Source organism: Vipera ursinii (assembly GCF_947247035.1).
Source record: "Vipera ursinii genome assembly, chromosome: Z".
Taxonomy (NCBI): Eukaryota; Metazoa; Chordata; class Lepidosauria; order Squamata; family Viperidae; genus Vipera; species Vipera ursinii.
Window position 1 is genome coordinate 109348639 of NC_139517.1, and position 9924 is coordinate 109358562.

Genomic DNA, 9924 nt, shown 5'->3' on the forward strand with positions numbered 1-9924 from the left:
ATCTGTAGTCTGATTTTGATGCTCTGGCCAAAATCTCTCTTTTCACAGCTGTTAAAAACAGCAGCAGCTGTGTAGAGTTCATTTGACTCTGATGGTGTCACCAATGTCTGATTAAGGTAGCAAAGTGCAAAAAGATAAAAGTTGACTTTTCACCTATATTTTTAAACAGAATAAATGCAAAGGAACAAAATCTTGGAAGTAAGGTTCCCACACAAAATACAGTCAAAACAGTAAAATGGTGTTTACAACAGTATTGTATAATCAAAGCTTTGTCCACATTTTATGTATCATGTGTTATGACCCAGGTGGTCACAGTTAGGTAGGCTTCCAGAGCTTGGGAATGGTTAAACAAATGGCCCTCCACTGACCAGTAAGGCTTCACCCTCAGTCCTCCAAACAACAGCCCATAGATTACCTGCCAAGTCCACAATGCAGAAATCTAGGCCTAAGGCAAGGGCAGTCCTCAGGACACACAAGGCAAAAGTCCAACTCCTCCTCGTCGGACTCTGGCTCCGATGGGGCCTTGACATGACACGTGATAGATAGATAGATAGATAGATAGATAGATAGATAGATAGATAGATAGATAGATAGATAGATAGATAGATAGATAGATGATAGATAGCAAGAGAGAGGGATATGGTTGCTGCTTTTACATTTTTTACCATAATCTGTAAAAACCTTTGATATGAAGATTTTGAAACTAAAAGTTGTTTCTTTATTTTATCTTTTTAATGTAAAACCTGGAACTCTTCACTTGAAAAAAAAGAATGCTATCATAAAATTCTGGCCCTTACAGATATGCTGTAAAATTCATCTAGATGCCTTGTGAAAATATAATATCAAATACGATCTCTTAGTCCAGGAAATTGCATCTCCAACTCAGAAAAAAACTTTGGTCTCAAAATATGTAGACAATTATTATGAATCCAGATGACAAAACGTAAATATCTGAGCACTGATGAAGAAAATCTGCACCACTGCTAAAACGTCTGCAGTAGGCTATAAAAATGAAATTACTGTGGATTATTTGGTTTTGAAATTCATTAATTCATTGGAAGAATACTTTTTTAAAATCCCCAACTCAGAAGTCAGTCTTCTAGAAAGTTAGAGGCAAAGGGGATATGCCACAATGAAATGCTTGTTAATTATTTTATCTGCAATTTTAGACTTGCTTGGAAATGGGTTTGGGGTGGGGGGGGAAGTGTTTTTCAAATGCTCTTCCATAAGATGGCAGCAATTCTTCAGGTGAAGCCAAGAGCCAGACAATGTGCAGAGATCCTAGAGAGAAAGAAGGCTGATGGAAGTCATTTTTAAAAGCACCTCAACAGAAGTTTTACTTTCATTTGTTCTGTTAATTTACATCAAGCAGGTACTCTACTTTCAGCCTTCCTCTTCCAAATATTTCTCTTCCTAAAATTCTTTCACAAATTCTCCCTTTTCTTTTGGCTGGTTAGACAGCTGGCTGCTGCTGAGAGTTATAGGAGCAAGGGATCAATTATTTCAATATATTGAATAACATAAAGTTACGTTAAAAAAGAATTATAATGTATATAATAAATCTCCAAAGCAGTATATCAAATGTCCTCTTTTCCATGATCAGTAACATAATACAATACATTGATCCTCAAGTAGCCCCACTATAAAGGAATTGACCTCCACTTATGTTCATAAGGGTTGGTAGCCTTAGGAATAGAAAATAAAATCATGTTTTGTGCTACATTCAATGTTTATTTCTTTTAATAAATAGTTCAGCATTTATTTGTACAATAGTAGTTCTCTTTAAATGAGTTATGTGCTTCCCTGAAACAGTGGAGAAATGAATCTTGGTCAATGTGAGAACAATTTGCTATTTTAAAATATATGTAACAGATGAACATTAATTTATGGAAGATGCTGCCTAATTGCTTGAGCTTAATCCTGGCTATATATGACAGTTACTTCAGTTCTAATACCAGAGAGGACTGAAAGCCATTGACAAAATCTGAATATTTGTGTTATATTGGTTGGTATTAGTTTTAGAAAATAATTCTGAATTGTTGGTGAGGGTGCATTTGAAATTTATTCTACTGCTGACACTTGTTGATTCCTTTGAAAAAAGGACTTAGCCAACAAAAAATTATAAATGTAAGAATATTCAAAATTACTCTATTTAGGATTGATCCATTGGATGGATATATGTGGGACTCAAATAGGGCAGTTAAATACATTTTTGTCTCCAGTGAAACAGGCCTGTATATAGTCACTGTTCAATAGCGTTTTCCCTGGCATGAGATTTCACATGGGTTTCATGGGATTTTTTTTAAAAAAATGTCAGAATACTGTATTATAATTTAGCCAGCTAAAGTAAGTAACTGTATTTGTGGGACTTGAGATTTTACTTAACTGATTACTTTCAACACATATAAGGCAATAGACTATAGATTAAATCATTGTAATCAGTATCAAGAAAATAACAATATATTTCCCATTCCAATGCATCTTTTCTAGGATTTAATTCACATATTGTACTGTGCCAATTTTAACTGTGGTTTATTGAATAAATCAAAACTAATTAGGGTAGCAATACATGTAATACTATAATCTATTTATAAGTCATAATGGCTGGATTCATAAGATACACACCAAAGTCAAATAAAAAGTATCAGAACAATGTGTGAACAGCCTAAATCTAAATCTAACCTCGTTAGCTATGATCACACCCCAGTATGGTAACCAAACCAGAATTAGTGTAAATACTGCCATATACATCATCAAGTACTTATCATAGAGAAACATAAGTTTCATCTACTCAAGCATCTACTTTTAGATATATTCACAGGAAAATCTCAAACTGAGAACATTTACCGATGGAAATTAAACAACTATACTAAAAGTTTTTCAGCAAGTATAAAAAATAAGCCTCAGACCTCAGAGAACTAACACTCATCCAGAGAGCAACTAGAGGTTGGTTAATTTGCCACTAACACATTACTAAAATGCCCCCCAATGAATAATATTTTTGCCAATGATTAGTGTTATTTGGCAACTTATGTCTTGTTCTGACTAGCTTTCCATCAGGTATCCCTAAAAATTATCAAATTCTCCTATAAATGTAATCTTTTTGGTGAATTTTTATTTTATTTTATTTTTATTTTATGCTATTGTATTAATAATGTATTTTGAGTATGTAAACGGAAATTTCATATCTCAAGCCATTAACAGACTAAGACCTCAATCAGATCATCTGAAATATGGACTGGTGTCATAATTTCTATTAAATCATAATATGATTTATTTGGTTTTGACTAACTCTGTAGTATAGAATACCAAATGAATTCTAGTTCATTATTAGCGTATTTATGAACAGAGGCACTTGTACTTGCTTTAATAAAATGAATCTATGTGATTTAATGAAATGATTAAACAAGCCACAAGTAGCAGGATGTGTGACCCGATTATATAAATTTAATCAGTTTTTATCAGAGGGTAATAGGTTCTATTTTATTTTTTTTACTGTTAAACTCTTTAACTTAAAGTACCAGTTTGGTAGGAATGAGGGATACGTGGCGGATAATAATAGAGATATTATAAAAAGAAATAGTTCTTGTTTCTATCTAGATGGGACATGTTACTCATGTCATTAATGATGTTTCTTTTTTATTTTAGCCAACTCAGTCAAAACAAATGTTCCTTACGCATTAACCGGTCATTACAAATTTGATGTGTGGGTTACTGGCCCCTGAAATCATTTTTGCTATGATAATGACTTACTACTGATGACAAACTGTAAAAGCCCCCCCCCCCCCTTGCGCACACAGAGAGATTTTAAAAAACAGAAGAGGAAGAAGGAAAGAGCAAGCTATGGAAATAATTTGTAATTCAATGGAATCATAAATATAGAACCTTGTTAAAAGATGCCATGCACAGCAGCTCTGTGCTGCTTTGTGCAAAACTTTTACAGGAAAATCCTTCATTCTTAGTATCCACAGTACCTGAATATATTTTTTCACTGCCCTAAGAGTTTAATTGATGTAATATTCTTAAACTTAGAAAAGAAAGCCCATCAGGCGCATGCAAAAGAAGTCAATAAAAAGCAATTTTTTTAAAGATAGGTTATTTGTGCAAGAAATGCAGATTGCAGGTGCACTGCTGCCCTGGTTGAGGTTTGGAAAGACAATCGGAAAGAAGAGGATTTAAGGTCCTGTTGCTGAAGTCTGAGTTTTGATTGAATCAGTTAAACACTGCTGAAAATGTTGGGAATTTTAGATGGAACGAGTTTTGGCTGTGAGTGAATGATACGATTTCCAAATTTCATTTCTAGGATCAGAATGTTTCCGAGCAACTATTATTAATCAGAGTTATACAATCATTCTGAAATAGATTTTTCTGTTGTATTAAGTACATTTTAAAGTAGGAAAGAAAATAGTTGTCAAGTCTTCCCTTCATTGAATTATACAACTGGGAATTTTAAGCATGTCTGATCAAAAGTCAAATTGATCAAAGATAAATTACCGATATATGCACATCTAATAAAAAGTAATATGAAATTGTCTTCATACCTACTTAGAAGGAATTTGATTTAGTAAGTATAGTAAATTCAGTTTTTAAGAATATGGTTTTATTATGTTGTGTTATATTGATTAAGCTATACTGAAATGATGAATAGAAAGAATAAACGTGGAATAAATGCTGTAAGTGAATTATTTGTGTTTAATAGCAAATTATTTTTCTGATTTATAGATAACAGGCCGTTGCATCTTAAAATGCATCATCCTTTTGAAAAGTCTTCAAATATACAAATTCTCAATTGTATGTGTCTTTGATAATAATCTATTTATCAATAAATAAAACATAAATAAATAAATGCATGTGAGTTTGCGAGCTTATACTGGTACAGTGTGCTGCTGTTTTGTTTAAAATGATTATGATTAAATCTGGAAATCCTTTAACGTACCAATCAATAAAAATCTAGTTTTTATATGAAAACCAAATACACATATTACATAACTGGAAAACCTGCGGTAAGTCTCAAAATTGTTTTGGCACAATTTTAATCATTGTTTCTTCTGATAGCAAGATGAAATGTAGTTTGGCCTACCACTTTATGAAAACCATCTGGAAGCCGGCAGATTGTTTAAGCTGCAGTGAGCGTCTGCTACACCTTTCAAGGATAAATTAATCCCTGATAAAGACAGATGGCACGCTTTTGCAAAATTAAAACCATATTTATTAATGATATGGGTGGGGGGCAGAGGAGTACATTTGAACCACAGGACACCCATTTCCTGTGGAAACACTAAAATCAATAAAAACCACATTCTTAAATTTAGATAAAAAGGTCATTCATTTTCTAATATTTTTTTAAAAAAGGCATATATTCAAATACAATAGATTTAATATATTTCAAAATGACATATATTCAAAATCTAGGTCAAGTTATTGTCCCAATAGGAATTTCAGTTTCATTCTTTACATCAGTTCAAGATTTAATACTTATATAGCCACACCATAGTGAAGGAGCATTTTAGGAAGAAAATACTGCAGTTGAACGCAGATAATTCAGCAAGATTTAACATTTTTAAAATTAGCAGCATTAATATATTTCAAAGGATGGGATTTACCTTATTTGTAGCTATTGCAAAGAAGGCTGGAAGCCATTTTCTCTCTCTCTCTCTCTCTCTCTCTCCCTCCCTCCCTCCCTCCCTCTTTCTTTCTTTCTTTCTTTCTTTCTTTCTTTCTTTCTTTCTTTCTTTCTTTCTTTCTTTCTTTCTTCTTCTTTCTTTCTTTCTTTCTTTCTTTCTTTCTTTCTTTCTTTCTTTCTTTCTTTCTTTCTTTCTTTCTTTCTTTCTTTCTCTTCCTCCTTCCTTTAAAACTGTTTGTCTATTACTGTATAAAATTCTTTAATACTTTTTTTTTTAAAAAAGTATGTGATTTGTCAACTATGAAAACAGTATGCTCTTCTACAATAAAATGTCCGTAAAAACAAAAATTTGCAAAAGTTAATATTTTAACTTAGCTTCTTATGCATCATAGTTTTTTGGGGTTCTAGATGGAGGGAATACAGACAGGTCAGAAAAAGAAACTAGGATACAAGAAATCTGTCTCCTAATTAAAAGTCTGTGCTGCTAATTTGAAAGTATCTGCAAAAGTGATGTTTGAATCTTTTCTTTTTCTTATTCAGAAGTTTGAAATGAATCTTTAAATCTTTTGCATATGTGTGGCACGTTTTTAAAAGTAAATAAAGAGAGTTTATTATTTTGGATTGATATTTTTCAAATGGGATTTTATATAAAAAAGTATTCTTCATTTGACCACACATGAATTTTACTAAACTGTAAACTAACTTTCTGAAATAAATTACCAGGTAGTAAAAGAATCAGGTAATAGGAAAAAAAAATCTGTTTCCAGTTAACACCAAAGGGATCCTTTCTCTAGTGATGCTAAGGAAATTTATTGTTCAAAGTGAGCCACATTTTTCCAAACAAATGATATTTTCACTGAGCACTGAATTGTGAAATATGGAACTGCCAAAACATAAGAGACGGAAATGATTTACATCAAAGGATGTCCAACCTACTTATTATCTATGATAATTAGGTAATGAAAATGAATCCAGAAATTTGGGTGGGAACAAGTTTATTTTCATTTTCAGTAATTTTTTAATCTCATCTTGAATTAGCAATATAATGATAATGATAATAATAATGATAATAATAATAATAATAATAATAATAATAATAATAATAATAATAATAATAATAATAATAAAGTTGGAAATGACCTTGGAGGTCATCTAGTCCAATCCCCTGCTCAGGCAGGAAACCCTATACCATTTCAGACAAATGGATGTCCAATCTCTTCTTAAAGACTTCCAGTGTTGGAGCATTCACAGCTTCTGGAGGCAGGTTGTTCCACTGGTTAATTGTTCTAACTGTCAGGAAGTTTCTCCTTAGTTCTAGGTTACTTCTATCTTTGGTTAGTTTCCATCCATTGCTTCTTGTCCTACCTTTGGGGGCTTTGGAGAATAACTTGTGTTGAGTATTGGCCAACCGCGTGGAGACATGAACGAGACCAGGTAATACATAGAACCTTTTATTGAGTACAAGATAGAATGCCGTGCACACCTCCCGGTGCCCCTTTTATATTGCCGATGTCCCCTTAAGCTAACCAACCCGGTTGCTCTATTTTCCCGCCGGACAGGTTAACCAATCAGGGCACCTGACAGGTGCCACTTGGTGTTGAGGTGGCTGCACTCACCTGAGAACTACGTACATAACACCTTGATTCCCTCTTTGTGGCAGCCCCTGAGATATTGGAACACTGCTATCACGTCACCCCTCGCCCTTCTCTTCATTAAACTAGACATACCCAATTCCAGCAACCATTCCTTATATGTTTTAGCCTCCAGTCCCCTAATTATCTTTGTTGCTCTTCTCTGTACTCTTTCTAGAGTTTCAACATCTTTTTTACATCGTGGTGACCAAAACTGGATGCACTATTCTAAGTGTGGCCTTACCAAGGCATTGTAAAGTGGTATTAACACTTCACATGATCTTGACTCTACCCCTCTATTAATGCAGCCTAGCACTTTGTTGGCTTTTTTGGCAGCTGCAGCACACTGCTGGCTCATATTTAAGTGATTGTCCACTAGGACTCCGAGATCCCTCTCATAGTTACTATTATTGCAAGGTATCTCCTAAACTATACTTGTGCATTTGGTTTTTCTTGCCTAAATATAGAACCTTACTTTTTTTTCACCATTGAATTTCATTTTGTTGGATAGCGCCCAGTGTTCAAGTCTGTCCAGATCCTCCTGTATCTTGAGCCTATCTTCTGGATTGTTGGCTATTCCTGCCAGCTTAGTGTCACCTGAAAATTTGATGAGTTCCCCATCTATCCCCTCATCCAAATCATTGATGAAGATGTTGAAGAGCACTGGGCCCAGAACAGAGCCCTGGGGCACCCCACTACTCAGTTCCTTCCATGTAGATGCAGTTCCATTGAGGACTACATGCTGAGTATGGCTGGTCAGCCAGCTACGAATCCATCTGGGGATGATGCTGTCTAACCCACATTTTTCTATCTTATCAAGTAGTAGGTTGTGGTCTACTTTATCAAATGCCTTGCTGAAGTCCAAATAAATTATATCCACAGCATTCCTCTGGTCCACTAATTTTGTCACTTGGTCAAAGAGTGTGATAAGATTTGTCTGGCATGATCTGTTTTTGACAAACGCATGTTGGCTTTTGGTAATGACTTTGTTTGCCTCTAGGTGTTCACTGATTCGTTGGTTGATTATCTTTTCCAGAATCTTCCCAGATATTGATGTCAGGCTGATAGGTCTGTAATTTCCTGGATCCATTTTTTACTCCTCTTTTGAAGATGGGAACTACATCAGCTCTTCTTCCGGTAGTTCCCTAGAGCTCCAGGATCTTTGAAATATATAGTTCAGTGGTTCTGAGATCACATCTGCCAGTTTCTTCAGAACCCTGGCATGTAATCCATCTGGTCCTGGTGATTTGAACTCATCTAGGGTGGACAGGTGCTCACTTACCATTTTCTTGCCTATCTTAACTTATATTTCTAATCTGTTTTTTGCAGTACTGTTTTTAATAGGTTTGGCTGTTTTTTCCCTTTGTGTAAAGATAGATGCAAAAAATGAGGTAAATAGTTCTGCTTTGTCCCTGTTGCTTGTCACCTTCTTGCCACTTTCTCCCACTAATGGGCCAATCATTTCCTTGGCTTTTTTCTTGTTTTTTACATGTTGAAAGAAGCTTTTTTTTTTATTTTTGACTTTTGTCGCAAGCCTTAGTTCATTCTGAGCCTTAGCTTTCCTCACTTCATTTTTGCAGGCTCGGGCTATTTGCTGATATTCTGACTTAGTTATTGTTCTGTACCAGCCTGCTACCGGCCCTGCAGCAAAAGCAGGGACAACTCCTTTACAAACGGCAAGAGGCTGGAATAAAGCCTGCCAAATTTATTAACGTAAAACAGAGCAAGACAAGACACCAACCATGAAACAGGAGCTATGAAACAAGAACTATCCAAGTGGTTGCCTTCAGCAAACCAGCCCTCCCACACATTCCCCTTAAATACAGTTCAAGGCGTGGCCTCTCTCTGCCTCCTTCCGAGGTGCCCCATTGCCTTCCTCTGTTTACTCCTGATTGACTGCCTCCTGCATCGGGCGTCCTTGAACAGGGCCAGCTGTGGGTCATCTTCATCCATGCTGTCAGGCTCACACAGCTGGGTCTCCGTCGTGACCAAGTGAGAGGGGCCCGGCTGAGGGCTCTGCGGAGCCTCAAGGCCATCATCAGCAAGCTCTTCAACACCCCCCTCCTCCTCCTCTGAGTCGTCCGAACCAACTGCCGAACCCACAGGCTGACCCTGAATCACAACAATTATGTGCCCCTCTTTCCACTTGTTATTCTTGTCCTTTTGGTCTTTCAATTTATCAGAGAGTTCTTTATGCAGCCATGCTGGTTTCTTTTGAGAGCTGTTATTTTTCTTCTTCATTGGTATTGTGCTAAACTGGGCTTTTATTATCTCACTTTTCAAAATTTCTGAAGTTTCTTGAGTGGTTTTCCCCTTGAGAATTCTCATCCATGGATTCCTTCCCAAGCTCTCACTAAGTTTATTGAAATTAGCTCTCTTGAAGTCCAAGACCATAGTTTGACTGTGTTCTATTGCTTGTGCTTACATAATGTTGAATTCCAATATTGCATGATCACTCCCCCCCAAGGTTCCTGTGGCTTCAACACCTTCTATTATTTCATCTCTGTGAGTGAGAATTAGGTCCAATATGGCTAATCCCCTAGTTAACCTTCTCTACTTTTTGGGAGACAAAGTTGTCTGCTATGTTTGTCAGGAATCTGTTTGATCTTCCATTTGGTGCAGAGTTTGTCTCCCAGTTGATGTCAGTGTAATTAAAGTCCCGCATTACTG